Raw genomic sequence first — 15,000 nt, 5'->3', positions numbered from 1 at the left:
TGAAATTTTAACCGGGTTTCCTGTAATTACGGCATGAATCTCTGAATCAGCATCTTATAATACTGATATATAATGTAGGTTTTTCCCCCCATGATCTGGAGATTTTCTGTAAATATATAAGTATTGTATGAGGCTGGGAAAACTGATTAATACAGACATGGACGTATAATTTCTTGTATACTGCAAATAATGTGTAAATGTGTAAAGAGCCCTGTCAGTCGTGAATGACTATTGGTTTGCACCTAGAAAGTTCCACTCCGAGGCACAAGTCCAGGTAAGGTTATTTAGAAAAGACCTGCAGTCGCCCATACATACCAGCCTCCCATTTCCGTACCACCGATGTCGTGCAAGGGAAAAGTTAATGCCGATGCAACTAGGTACCAGTGATGTCGCAACTAAATTCTACAGCTGAGTGCACTGGAGCAATGTTAAATAAAGATTCTTGCCCAAGAACACAACACAGAACCCAGTCTGGGAATCGAACTTATTACCTCATGATTGTGATCCCGTCATTCTAACAGCTCTGCCATGCGCCTTCACATATACTGAAAATAATACTACATAAAAAGTTTGAAAACACGGTGATAATCATATGGAATTTTCATGTTTGAATAAATATATATTCTCGTATCAAACATCAGCCATTGTATGTGTATAAGTATATGCATGTATATATATATTTATAGATATATCAGAATAGAAAAGCACAATAATTTAAGACACCAGACATTACTAACCAATCACAATATTTGTTTCTACACCGAACACCAGCTTTAAGTTACTGAGTTTACGTTCATGTACAAGATTATCCTTATAATTACTATATAATTGACTGATTTTCAGTGACACCTCTGCGCTGGTGGTTTTTTGGGTGAAATGCAAGTTACGAATTATGCTAAATATATATATATATACACATCTATGTGCGTGTGTATTAGGTTAGTTGAAATATATTTGCTACATATTTCAATTGCTAAAGGCAAATACATAGCAGTTACCGCGGAGGTAAGTTATCTCTCTTACGGTAAAAGCACCCAATTCGTTCAGTGTCGGTATTTCTCGAAAATTTCAAACCTCGAGGTTTTTGACTCTTGTCAATGAGATGTACATAAGTGAGGCATCTCTGAACGAACTTAATAATATTATAGCTTTATATATAATCCAGTCGACACTTTGACTTATTTGCGCTAGTAGATCATTCGTCCAAATTAATTAAAGGAGCATATGCGCAAGGCAGTGTTCTGGTATGAGCAGAATTTCGATTAGCTGAAATATATTTGTCATATTTCAACTAACGTAAATTCTGCTCATACCTAAACATTGCTTTGCGCCTAAGCTCCGCTAAATAATTTGATCAGGCCAACTACTAATGCAAACCAGCCAAAGTGTTCACTTTATTATACATAAAGCTATAGCTTTATTAAGTTCGCTCTGTGTTGCCTCTCTTAGGCATATCCCATTGACAAGACTAAACAATCTCGAAACATCGGTGGCTGAGATTCCCGAGAGATGGTAACACTAAACGAATTGGGTGTTTTCACGCCATCTTACCTTAAGAGAACTTTTTTTTTTCTCTGCGGTAGCTGCAGTTGAATTATGACAAATATATTTCAACTAACTTAAATTCTACTCTTAACTAAACAATGCTTTGCGCCTCTGCTTCGTTAATATATATATATATATATATATATATATATATATATATATATATATATATATATATATATATATATATATATATATATATTACAACCGATATAGTTGTACGTCGGGATGGTCTTTTTTTTATATTTTTCTGCCAAATAAACACACACACTATATATTTTTTCTTCATTCGTTTATTACACTTCTTATTTTATTATTTGAATTTATGTCTATTGTCCGAAAAACTTTCGTCACACACATGTGAGCTCTTCAGCAACACTTTTCCTTTCCATGTGTGTTCTCGGTCCACTTAGAGCATTTTCTTCTTTTAAAGTCTGTATTCTTATGTGTGCATACGTTTGTGTCCTTGTTCCATTGTCTGTGTGGACACAAATGCATCTGCACATAAGAATAAACACATTAAAAGAAGGACATGGTGTAAGTGAAGGAAGAACTCACACGAAAATAAAAAGAAATGTGTCGCTCAAGAGGTCACATATGAGTGACGAAAGATTTCCGGATAATAGACATTAATTAAAATAATAAAATAAGAACAGTTGTAAACAAGTGTAGAGTACATATTTAGTGCGTGTGCTTGTTTGGCAAAACGAAAACAAAGTCCATCCCTAAATACAATATGTGTCTGTGTGTATATATATATATATATATATATATATATATATATATATATATATATATATATAATATATATATATATATATATATATATATATATATATATATATATATATATATATATATATATATATATATATATATATACATATAGACATATATATACTCATCTGTCGTGTTCTCTGTATTTCAACTTGATGATAGCGAATTCCTTCCCGATTTCGTCAAATGCTGATAGTTTCATGACTGAAGTCTTGTTTATAGAATTATTGAAGTAGGAAATTTACTAATTATGAGTGCTATTGATATCTAGGTCATCTACAATTGCAAGACTTAAATATTGCTTGAAGATATGAAATGAGAACTTGTCAGACGGAACAACAGTAATTTTCGTATTCCCAACGTTAATATCATCGTCAAATATTGTTGATGAAAGAACGCCAAGTACATTCTAAGTAGGTGACGACTGATATAAATTAACCCCATTATTGTTGCATCAATGCTGAGTTTGATTCGTTATGTGTTGCTTTACAATACCGAATTTCATTTCTATTGGATCACGTTGCTACAAAGGAACAATAATTTCTCCATCCATCCTTTTTATCTAAGATCCGTGTAAGGATATTGATATGAGCGATAAGTACTTTTGTTAGTAAACTTTAGTTACAAAGAAAAGAAATCTGTTATAAGGTAAAAGTTTACTAGAATTGTATCAGCTATATTTAGAAATACCACGATGCATATATATATATATATATATAGTACGTTTTTGTCGTGCAACATTTTTTATGTGAATTCGTGTGTTGAAACAGATATTGTTATATTTCGGAATGATTATTTTGCCAGTTTAGCCAATAAAAACACACGCACGATATATTTGGTGTTACTTTGCTTCAGTGTTATTTATTTTTTACATTAATCTTATTTCGGCTAGAGTTCTTTCGCCACACTCCTCTGACCGCATCAGTGGTCCTTTGTTTTCTTCTTTCTTATTTGTGTCTCTCCTTACTAACCGTCAGCCATTTTGTATTTCTATTGTATGTCTTCATTTGCGCATGCTTATATCTCTATGTGCGTCTATGTTTATTTAGTGTGTGTATGTGGGGGGGGATGCCTGTAATATTTGTATCTTCTGTTTATATACGTTCATGTAATTTGTATTTTGTTTTTGTTGTTGTTGTTTTTGTTTATTCTTATTTTGTTCATGTGTTTACATCCACTTATTATTATCATTACATATGCTTGTATGTATGTATGTATGTATAACAATAATACTAGTAATAATAATAATAAATCCAATCGAAAAAATATATATACATAGTTATTTATTTCTATTTGTTTATTTATTTATTTATTTATTTATCTGTGTATTTATTATGTTTTCGGGATCCTCTATCGTCATATGTCGTGGTGTGTGCTAGTGCTCCATTCTAGTTTTCTATTCAGGCTAGGTTTATTTTCTATTATGTGTGTAGCTTCTGTAGTTTGTCTGATTGTTGCATCTGTTCTATGTGTGGACAACATTTTAATTTCTATATTGTTGATTGATCCCCCGTGTTCCTGTTCGGCGTGTTTGTACAGAATCGATGAGCTTTTACCTTCCTTGAGTTGTCTCCAATGTGCATTTACCCGCTCTCCGATGCTTCTTGCCGTTTCCCCCACGTTTCCCCTTTTTGCTTTCTCTTTGCAGGTAAACTGATATCTGAGCTTTCAAAGAAAACTTCAGAAGTAAGTCGTAGCGCCTTCTCTTGAATATCGACGAACATTCGTATCGCTGCGTTATCAAGTACACGCAGATACGTTTTAGCACCCAGTGACATTCATACTAACATGGCAGCTACAACAGACGATGAGGATCCAAAGTTATCAACAATGAAATGGTAATGGCGATTTATGAAAGGCTATTTATTTCAACTAGATAATAGCGAAGTCCTTCCTGATTTCGTCAAATGCTGATTGTTTCCGGATGACTGAAGTTTTACATTACTTACATTATTTACCTTTGACGGATATTTATCTTCATCTTGTTTGTTGTTAACACAACGTTTCCGGCCTTCATCAGATGTCTTGGGCAAATTTCGAATGTGGGTTCTCATTCCTAAGCTATTTGTTTTTCGATGTTGTTGTTATTATTATTATTATTATTATTATTATTATTATTATTATTATCATTATCATTATTATTATTATTATTATTATTATTATTATTATTTTTTTTTTTTATTTTTTTATTTTTATTATCATTATTATTATTATTATTCAGGTCACTGCGTGAAATCGAACTCGGAATCTTAGGGTTATTAGTCCGCTCTCTTAACCACTACGCCATGTAGCGTAGTGGTTAAGAGCGCTACTAACCCCAAGATACCGAGTTCGATTGGAAGCAGTGACCTGAATAATAAAAATAGTAATAATAACATCGAAAAACAAATACCTTAGGAATGAGAACACCCTTTCGACATTTCCCCGAGACACCTCATGAAGGCTGGCGGGTATATCAGCCGAAACGTTGTTTTAACAACAAACAAGATGAAGACAGATATCCGTCAAATCTAAATAATGTAAATAATGTACATAATGTACATAATTCCTCAACTCTTAAATATAGAACTGACTGAAGTCCTGTTTATAGAATAAATGAAGAAGGAAATTTAGTAATTATGAGTGCTATTGATCACTAGGTTGTCCAAAATTTCAAGGCTTAAATATTGCTTGAAGATATGAAATGAGAACTCTTAAGACGGAACTGCAGTAGTTTTCGTAATCCTAGCTCACAATTATTCAGTTTTTATGGCTAGTGGTTATGACTGTCGATTTGATCTGGTTGATCATCAATTCAAATACCCTTGTTTGTTTTCATCTAATTAAAACCTGTTCCCCAACTTGAAGAAGACACTTGACCGGAGATGATGACGTCGTACCTGCTACTGATGAATTATTGATCAAAAGGATGAAGTCTTCTACACCACTTGGACATAAGCACTGCAACACTGACGGAAGAAGTGTGTGGACCGCAGGGGAAATATGTTGAATAAGAGACCTCATTTGATCACTTTCACTGAGAACATCTTGATCACCAAAAGAACTTTCAACCGCCACTTCTACATGAAAAATCGCGTTCATACATATATTAAAGATGCAGAATTCTCACAGAATTCTTGCTCAGAGTTTCACGTTCCCGTTCATCGAACAGTTGGGATAGGTACAAGACTGCATTTACCACAACTGTCTGACGAACGGGAACGTGAATCCTAGTAACAGATCTGTCATAATTTTGCAGCTTTAATAAAAACTATGTAACTCATCCTTTGAACAACCCAACTTCATGTTCTTTTCCGCCCTTTAAATTCAAGGACAATGCAACCTATACTCAACGCATTGGCAAAGAGACATATTTTATCGCAAAACATACATCCCTTTTGAATGCTTCCACCATAGATGGCACTACTACAATGATCTTAGAATAAAACCCACGCAAATATTAAAAAAGTTAAATTCAGAACATTCACTACCCATGATTTTATTCAGAACTATTCCAATCACGATTGTTATAACCACAACAGGTCACAATTAGGTCACTTGTCTATTTGAGAAGACTCTACGAACAGTCTAGTACTGTAGTTATCTTCTTTTTCTTCTTCTTTCTCTTCTTCTTCATCTCCCTACTACTACTACTACTACTACTACTACTACTACTACTACTACTACTACTACTACTACTGTTGGTGCTGCTGCTGCTACTGCTACTACTACTACTACTACTACTACTACTACTAATACTACTACTACTACTAATACTACTACTAATACTACAACTACTTCTACTTATACTTCATTTTCTTCTGCTTCTTCTTCCTCTCCACGGTCTCTTTCTTCGGCTACTGCAGCTGAAGCAATCACAATCCAGAACCTACATTACTCACATTCAATATTCCTTCGGATCTGCTACTATCTACCTACCAAGCCTTGAAAAAAGTACAACAGCAGGACAGGCAGAAAGAAGGAAATTTTCCAACTATTTGAAAATTATGCATATATATATATATATATATTATATAATATATCTATATATATATATATATATATAATATATATATATATATAAACTTAGATAAACTTAGATATGTTTCGACCAAAGATTGGTCCAGGCCAAGTCTAACTTAATAGCACCACCTGATAGGATTATTCGAATCCTGTTTAAGTCAAGTTTTGTTCAAGTAGTGAGTTCTTGTTGGGTGAGATGTTTCCAATTATGGGTGGCTTATCTGCCATTCTTTGAAGGAATCTATCCAGACTCCGTTTAAAGTTGATGGGATCCTTTTCAACTTTGATCTCCCTCGGGACAATGTTAAATAGGGCAGGACTTGTTGAGGAAAAGAAATTACGTTGCAGTGTACATGTATGTTGTGATCTTGAATTGGGCAGGGGACGTATGGCCCTTGGTCCCAGTCTTGGATGAACCTTGAAGCTAATGTTAATGTCGTATGGGCAAAGTTGGCGGTATATTCTCCACATCGTACAAATGATGTACCGCTCACGGCGACGCTGGAGGGAGTAAACTTTCAAGGCTTTAAGGAAATCCCAATAATCGAGAGCAGCCATGGCTTCAATTCGTTTAGTGAGTGCCCTCTGGGGTGACTCAATTCTGGTGATGTTTTGTCTTGTATGGGGAGACCACAGTGGACAGCAGTATTCAAGGTGTGGCCGTACAAAGGAAGAAAAAGTGGTATGATGAGACCTTGTTCTCTGGACCGGAAAGTTCTTAAGATCTAGGAACTCATCCTACGAACTATATCGACCTTCTTGTTGATGTGTGCACTCCAACTGAGATCGTCATCAACAATTACACCGAGGTCTCTGATATTGTTAGAGGCTGTGAGCGGTTCTCCTGAAGGAAGAGAGTATGGTTGTTTTAGTGAGGAATTTCTTCCAAAATGCATCAGTTCAAATTTTCCCTCATTCAGTTGCATTTTGTTTCCGTCTGTCCATTGACTATACACATATATATATATATATTATGTGAAATAGAAAGATGAATAATCTTGTAGTAGATTAATCAAAAGTTTAACCGATACTTTAGTAGCAAAAATCACAGCAGTAAACAGCACGGTTGGAGGTACAACCATCTGGCGTTGCAACCGTGCGTTGGTGCGGATAATTGAAATTAAAACATTATTGGTGAATTGAAGAAATGGAGCTGAACGCAGATTGAACAGAAATCGTTTTATTTCATTCTACACGTGTTTCGAAAGGCACAAATTACCAAAATCCGATTGAATAATGGGACCATATTGTGTCTTTCTCTTCAGGAAGAAAAAAGGAAATCCGTTGGAAAAACAAAAACAGAACAGAGGCGGAGCAAAAAACAAATCGAACTGTGCTCCTAAGAGCCCATGGCGAAACTGTTTATCAGTGTATGTTGAGAACCGGTGGCTGAAGAATTCAACGGGTCAGGCATCGGTCAATCATGTGGGTGAGGGTGTATAGATGTTCTTTGTGACCGAGAATAAAGTTCTGACTATTTAAAGAATATTGGATGTTTTATAAGGGGCGAGAAAAAATCTACTTAGAGACGTGTGTGTGTGTATACTGTTCTATATATGTGTGTGTTGGCGTAGGGGTAGAAAACAATTTTTGTGTACGTGTGTGCGTTTGATCGTTCGGCTGTCAGTGGCTACTGCCGTGATAACCGTTGGGTGGCAGAAAGAAAAAAAAGAAAAAATTATATATATATTATGTTTTATGTGTGTGTGTGTGTGTTCATCTAAGCCTGCCTAGACAAGGAAACCCCCCGCTGTGAAAAACACCAAGCCCCGTTTGTCTCACACAGGAGTAATTTCCCTTGCAGTGGTTAATCGTAGATATCTTAAAGGCTATTTCAGAATTTGTTACCAAGGGCTATGGGTGCCGGTATTATTATAAACGCTATTTAAAGGCCAGATAAGTGTAACCCGCCAATGGGGGCATCGAAAAGCCGACTGTAAGAGCCCGTTTACCATCCGGCCTCTGGCAAACAAAATATGGAAGAGTTCGGAGACACAAAGGTTGCACTGTCTGTCTTCCCCCTATCAAATGGGAGGGCCACCGACAAAATTGACCATTCCAGCCTATAGCTTAAGTTCGCATCCTTCAGTCGCCATATTAGCTTACTGAGTCCCGTGGTCTGGCGCTTGTTCACGTCCCGAAAAGTTGCGTAATGGTTGGAGACACGCAAAGACAATCTTGAGGATGATGCCCCTACATAAGTGAAGGCATCTGAGTCCGTGTAAACCTTGCATTGGTAGACGGCGTTTTTGATCTTGGAGTTCGCCGACGTGAATCTTAATCTGCTGCTAGGTTGGGTTTCTGAAATTAGAACTGCGTTCCTGTCACTATATTCGTTCCGAGACCTGCAGCCGCTTACTACTCTATTTTCCACAACGTCACTATTAACTATAGGAATAACCCCTGATTCTCCACTATCTATCAGAGTGCTGTCATTGCTACTGCCCGTGGTACTGCTATTGCGGGAAATGATGCTGGGGATGCTAATGGGGCTCTCCACCCTACTCCCATTGTTACCGTCAACCACAACACCCCTATTTATAACTATACCCCTAGTGGGTACTCCCTGGCTGGAGCTGAGATTATGTGTCACTGTACTGGCTCTCATATCATTATTACTACTATAATTATTCCTACTGAGCATTAAACCGGGAGCGGAAGAGGCTGTGCGTCCGGAAAAAGGTGATAGGGTCTTAGTAAGTAGCCTATTATTATGGGAGGCGATTATCTGGGCGAGGTTTTTAGTGTTGGAGAAAGCTATCCTAACTTTATGTGAGTTAACCGTGGAGTAATATTTGGAATTTCTGGGGAAGTTATTGGCGATGGCTTGTCTAAACATGAGGGGGAGGTTAGTTCTAATCTGCTTACCAAAGGGGATTACAAACCATATATGCTTATTCCTATCAGTGTGATGGGTCGGGACGCCAGCTCTCGCATTCGGGTGGGTGATTCTCGGATGAATAACGGGTCTTGGGTTAGTGTAAGACCTCCCGGACCGATAATTATCCTTGTTCGCTAAATTAAATGCGGGAGCGACTACCCCGGCATCCGCCGCGCTCCCGTCCTTACTTAAAATGTTAATGTTATTATATACGGCCCTATCCTGATGACCGAATGATGGCATCGGAAGCCGGATCAATATAAATTACCTTCTGCCTATAACCGGCCTTGGATAGTGCGGCGTTATAAAAATCCGCTTTCTGCATAAAAATATCGGCACTGGCGGACAAGCCAGACAATCTAGAGAGATGTTTTTAACCAAATTGTCTGTTACGGTTTTTGCATGATTTGAGAAGACACTGACATACTTCAAATTAGTGGAAGGCTTATGGTAAGGGCAGTATGAGTCGCTATTAAGGTTAAGTGTAACGTCTAGGAAATTAGCCTTGGTGAGTTCATTATCAAAAACTATACTCATGCCCATTCTATTAAAAAACCTAGCTACCTGCTCTTAGTTTTCTGCACTATTCTGTTCGTGGTGTTTTGCAGGTAAAACAACAATCGTCACGATACAGGCCGCCCGCGATCTCCGGGAATTGATCGGACACATTCGTAGAGATATATATTCCGACCAAATCGGCTATCTGCGCACTATCCGAACTACCCATAGGCACATCAAATTCATTGGGAGTATCTTTACGGATCCACAACTTATTATCAAACTTAATAAACGATTTCCTGGCAACTAAAATGATATCTATCTCTTCTCTGGTGAGGCCAGCCTTGTTGTGAGCATGCCAGAGGGCCTTATTTAGCACACTAGGGTTAATCGAGGGGTAGAAGCTGGCGATATCAAACTGAATGAACCTAGTACGGTTCTTATTGGGGATGGAAGAGAACCACTTCACTACCTGCGAGGAGTTGGCCCGAGGCTGAGCTTCAGCTTGTTTACTAAACTAGGGATATATTTATCTAAAATGTACTTACTGATTATCCCGATATCAGATCTAGCAGGGCATATGAGTCTTAGCGCTGGGTTGGTGTGGAAGTTAGGTTTTTGGTCCTTCACTATAAATCTGGGTTGCTTGGGGCTAAGCGGCTGAGTTCTCATTTGAATTCGGTGTTTAAATATTATATCCTTTTCCAAGTTTACCTTCCTCAGGGTACTCCAATTGGTTTTTCTATAATTTATCTTGATCTCTTTACCGAGTAAATCTAGGTACTGCTTAATGGGCATCTTGTATGTGTTCCTGGTCTTGTCGGACTGGACCAGGACTCCGTCCGTTCTATTAATGTCCTTGGTAATTTTATCTAGGTATCTGAGGTGGGCATTTCTCCTGGGTGACTTCCTGAACTTAATCTTTCTAACTATGTCCCACAAGTCGTCCTCAAACTTCTTCAGTCTTGGGTTCGGTGGCGGCGTATCCAATGTTTTAAAAAGCCGGCCGTATTCGGACGATGCTGATGTCCGGTTCGATTTTAGATCTTCGTTCTCGTGGAAGAAAATGAGCCATCTTATCCGGTTTATGAATGCGTTGGTTTTACAAACCAACTCCTTAAGGAAGGCATCCTTTGGTGGTATAGGAATATCCTTAAGGGACGCATCAATCTCGAACAACTCCATTATTGGCATCGGTTAAAGTAGCAGTTTCTTGACGAAGCGGTATGTATTATGTGAAATAGAAAGATGAATAATCTTGTAGTAGATTAATCAAAAGTTTAACCGATACATTAGTAGCAAAAATCACAGCAGTAAACAGCACGGTTGGAGGTACAACCATCTGGCGTTGCAACCGTGCGTTGGTGCGGATAATTGAAATTAAAACATTATTGGTGAATTGAAGAAATGGAGCTGAACGCAGATTGAACAGAAATCTATACACCCTCACCCACATGATTGACCGATGCCTGACCCGTTGAATTCTTCACCCACCGGTTCTCAACATACACTGATAAACAGTTTCGCCATGGGCTCTTAGGTGCACAGTTCGATTTGTTTTTTGCTCCGCCTCTGTTCTGTTTTTGTTTTTCCAACGGATTTCCTTTTTCTTCCTGAAGAGAAAGACACAATATGGTCCCATTATTCAATCGGATTTTGGTAATTTGTGCCTTTCGAAACACGTGGTAATGAAATAAAACGATTTCTGTTCAATCTGCGTTCAGCTCCATTTCTTCAATTCACCAATAATGTTTTATATATATATATATATATATATATATATATATATATATATATATATATATATATAGAACAAAAGATTTCATATTATTTTTCCACAATCTAATAGTTTTTCATGCTTTACTCTAAATTGAAAAAAACACTGAACCGGTACTAAATCGAAATGTTCTTCATGATAAAATTACTTTAGCATTGTCTCATTACCGTTGGCGATTTTTCCCTCTGTTTTCCCTTTTCTGGATCTTTCCTTCTCCTATGTTTCCGACGAAGAGCTCCGCCGAAACTTTAAACCCTCCTTCTTTCCTTCTTTCCTTCTTTCCTGATCGTCCAATAATACTGTATTTGTTCCACATCCTCGTGTTGTTGTTTTTCTTGTGCTTTCTTGTTTGGATTAACTATATATATATATATATAATATATATTATATATATATATATATATATATATATATATATATATATATAATATATTATATATACATATATAATTATATATATATCGGCGTGAATGGTTTTCTTAAGCGGTGGCCAGTTTTACAATTCTGTAAATAATAATGGTGGTATTTTTTAATAAGCTTTAAGCTTATGACTAAGGGGAATAAATCTAATGTTGGGGCATAGAATCCCTAGTCAGGAAAAATAAGCTTTGCCTGAGACATGAACCAACATCACTTTGTTAACGTAACTAAGTGTGTTGCCGATTATACCAGCGAACTGACTTGCACATTTCTGTCAATTTTAAGAACTATATTAGTTTGTAGTAGTTTTTCTAAACAAACTTTATATCTTTCGATGCAAATGTTTTTGTTGAGCGGTGTCGAGTTTTACAATTCTGTAAATAGTTATAATGGTACTTTTTATAAGCCTAACCTTATAGCGATCACCGTGGAAATGACTATGGCAAATAGTCTAATAATGGGGCACATAAGCTCTGGACAGAAAAATGTAGGCTCAGAACGGAAAAATGTTGGCACTGGACGAAAAAAATCGCCGAGGCGTGATATCTCCTAGTTGTTGATAGCTTCAATCTTATTCTATCAGTTTAATTTCAACTTAAGCATCAGCCTCACTATGTGCAAGTGCTCCACCTTAAATTTTTTGGCCACTTCTTTCTCCATCAATTTATCCTTTTCCAATATCCTCAAGTTTTTATAGCCCGTTTCTTCTGTTTGATTCATAACCTCCCTCGACGTTATCACTAGTTAGTCTATACATTTGATTTTGCCTCTTCAAGTCTAACACGCCACACTTTTTCAGTCTGAACTCTATACTGATAGCAGTCTGGGAAAACTGCGTAGCAGCATTTCGTCCACCTTTACGATCTGAGTTGAAATCCGCCGAGTTCGACTTTGACCTTTTTTCCTTTCGAGGTTGATAAAATAAGTAGCAGTTGAGCATTTTGTCGATGTAGACTACTATCTCCTCCACTAAATTTCAGGACTTGTGCCGCGAGTAGAATGGAGTAGTGTTATTATTATTTCGCAAATGGATACTAATTTGGTTAGTACGTATATTAACTTAAGATTTGGTGACAACACGTCTCCTCAAATATCAAGAAGCATTCCGAATATTCTTGCAGAACGGAAGATGGCATATTTTCCAGGTCGACAATGGTTCCAATTGCAATTTATTTCCCTCTTTTAGGTATCATTGTTGGTGCTGTGCCAATTGATTCAATTACTACATATACAACTCTTCTTTTGGTCTTCCACAATCTCCTGAGCTCTGTGGCAAGATCATGCTATTTCTAATTTTGTTTTAAATTTCTTTGTTAACGACTTTGGTATAATAGGGAATAGCAAAATATATGATCTTACACTGTTAGTTTATTCTCTCCTATATATTTATGGCTGCTCTTTTTGCCTAAAGAGTACGAACATGCAAGTCTCATTTTCTCTCACAGCTTGAAGATCGTGTTCATAGCATTTTACTGTTGCTTTGAAGTCATACACTCGGTTAATACCAAAATGCACTTTTTTGCCTACACATACGTGTCTGCGCTTAAATTCCGTACCTTCATGTCTGCGCTGGTTTTTGTTAATATATTGCACAAACCCAGAATATGGTCGATGCTTTCTTATCTTTCAAGTAAACTCGACATTTGCTATCTAACTGAATTTTCTCAATAGTAGTCACTATCAGATTTCTTGTAGCGGCCTGTTTCTAAACAGCTATTATTAACGTTTATCTTTCTCCTTTCAAGATGACCTTGCTCAAAGAAGATCAGCGATCTCTACTCTGGAAATTCTCGGTTTCTTGCCTGAATTGGTTTTGCATCCCCATTTCTATCAATTTATCTGCCCTGTTTTTCCTCATTTTTTTTTGTATTCTCCTATCGTTTCAGTCATTATTTATACAAACCAACAAGAAAACGCTCCCAGTTGTAACTGTTGAGTTTCTGGAGCTTGTAAACTTCAACCTATATGAAGCAGATGTTACAGTATCACTGCATTAAAAAAGAATCACATTAGCTTATGCGAAGGCGTATTCAAATGATACACGGTACCTACCTGCATTCCGGCACATGTACAAACGTAAAGCCACTAAGTTGGGCAGTGACACATAGGGATTGAAGTCTAGATCCACATGATATAAATTCAAATGGAAAATCATAGAAAACAATCCATGCTATATATTAATGGACACAAAAATTTCAGGTTATGCGTAGCTGAAAAATTGCATCTCATTTTTAGACGTAAGAATCCCATCGCAATGCGGAATTCTGGAACAGAAAATGTTTGAGAGGAGGCAAGATACTTTTGGTAAATGACAGACCAACACTCATTCACGATTGGGCAGCCGTATCGGGAATTGTATACCACTTCCCTTCCTTCCACATGCACTAGCGGTACGGTGAACGGTGAGGGGGCCCATTACTTGAATTAACCTTATTTTCTTTTATTCGTTACATTCGCCTTTCACTTTTTGCAGCCGCCTTCTCTTTTTTTCTCCCGATGACATGTGTGCTATTATCTTGATTTGAAACTTGCATACGCCATCTGACAAGAGCCTGCGAATACTCAGAGATACCACATGTGCTGTTACAATCTGTCCAGAAAACACTTACAGTGTATGAACAATTAGTAGCTCATAACAATATGTTTTCTACAGTAAAAATAAATATTTATCCCTCACCAGTTAGAGTACGTACTTTTGTTTTTGTTAATCTTACCGTAACGAAAAATAAAGCTATATATATATGCAGATATGTCTATATAAATATATATATATATATATATATATATATATATATATATATACACACATATATCGATAACTGGTGAGTGCACACAGTATGCCTTCGGGTCAAACTTCTGAGGATACAATCATGTATAATAGAAGACACATCGAGAAATTTGATGCGTAGGAAGATAGAAAGGCAGAAACGGTAGCGAAGACAATCAAGATGCATGCGAATTCCTCATCTCAGAAATTCACAAGACATATGTAAAAGTATATGAGTGTATATATGTTTCTGTGTGCGTGTGTGTATGGATACATATATATATATTATATATGCATATATATGTATGTATTTATATATATATATATATATAT

The 15,000-nt window shown here is 36.7% G+C and overlaps 1 long non-coding RNA gene across 1 annotated transcript in view; it reads right to left on the bottom strand.

Annotated features, from left to right (window-relative positions):
• The window catches only part of LOC118762723, a 23,048-nt gene that overhangs the window by 3,167 nt on the left and 4,881 nt on the right, over positions 1 to 15,000 (bottom strand). The window contains exon 2 of the long non-coding RNA XR_004998474.1: positions 11,735 to 11,738. This is a non-coding gene — a long non-coding RNA (uncharacterized LOC118762723). The remainder of the gene's footprint in view (positions 1 to 11,734; positions 11,739 to 15,000) is intronic.

The sequence above is a fragment of the Octopus sinensis genome, linkage group LG3, assembly GCF_006345805.1.
Source record: "Octopus sinensis linkage group LG3, ASM634580v1, whole genome shotgun sequence".
Lineage (NCBI taxonomy): Eukaryota > Metazoa > Mollusca > Cephalopoda > Octopoda > Octopodidae > Octopus > Octopus sinensis.
Note: the sequence above shows the minus strand (reverse complement) of the source record. Positions and strands in the feature narration are given on the sequence as shown.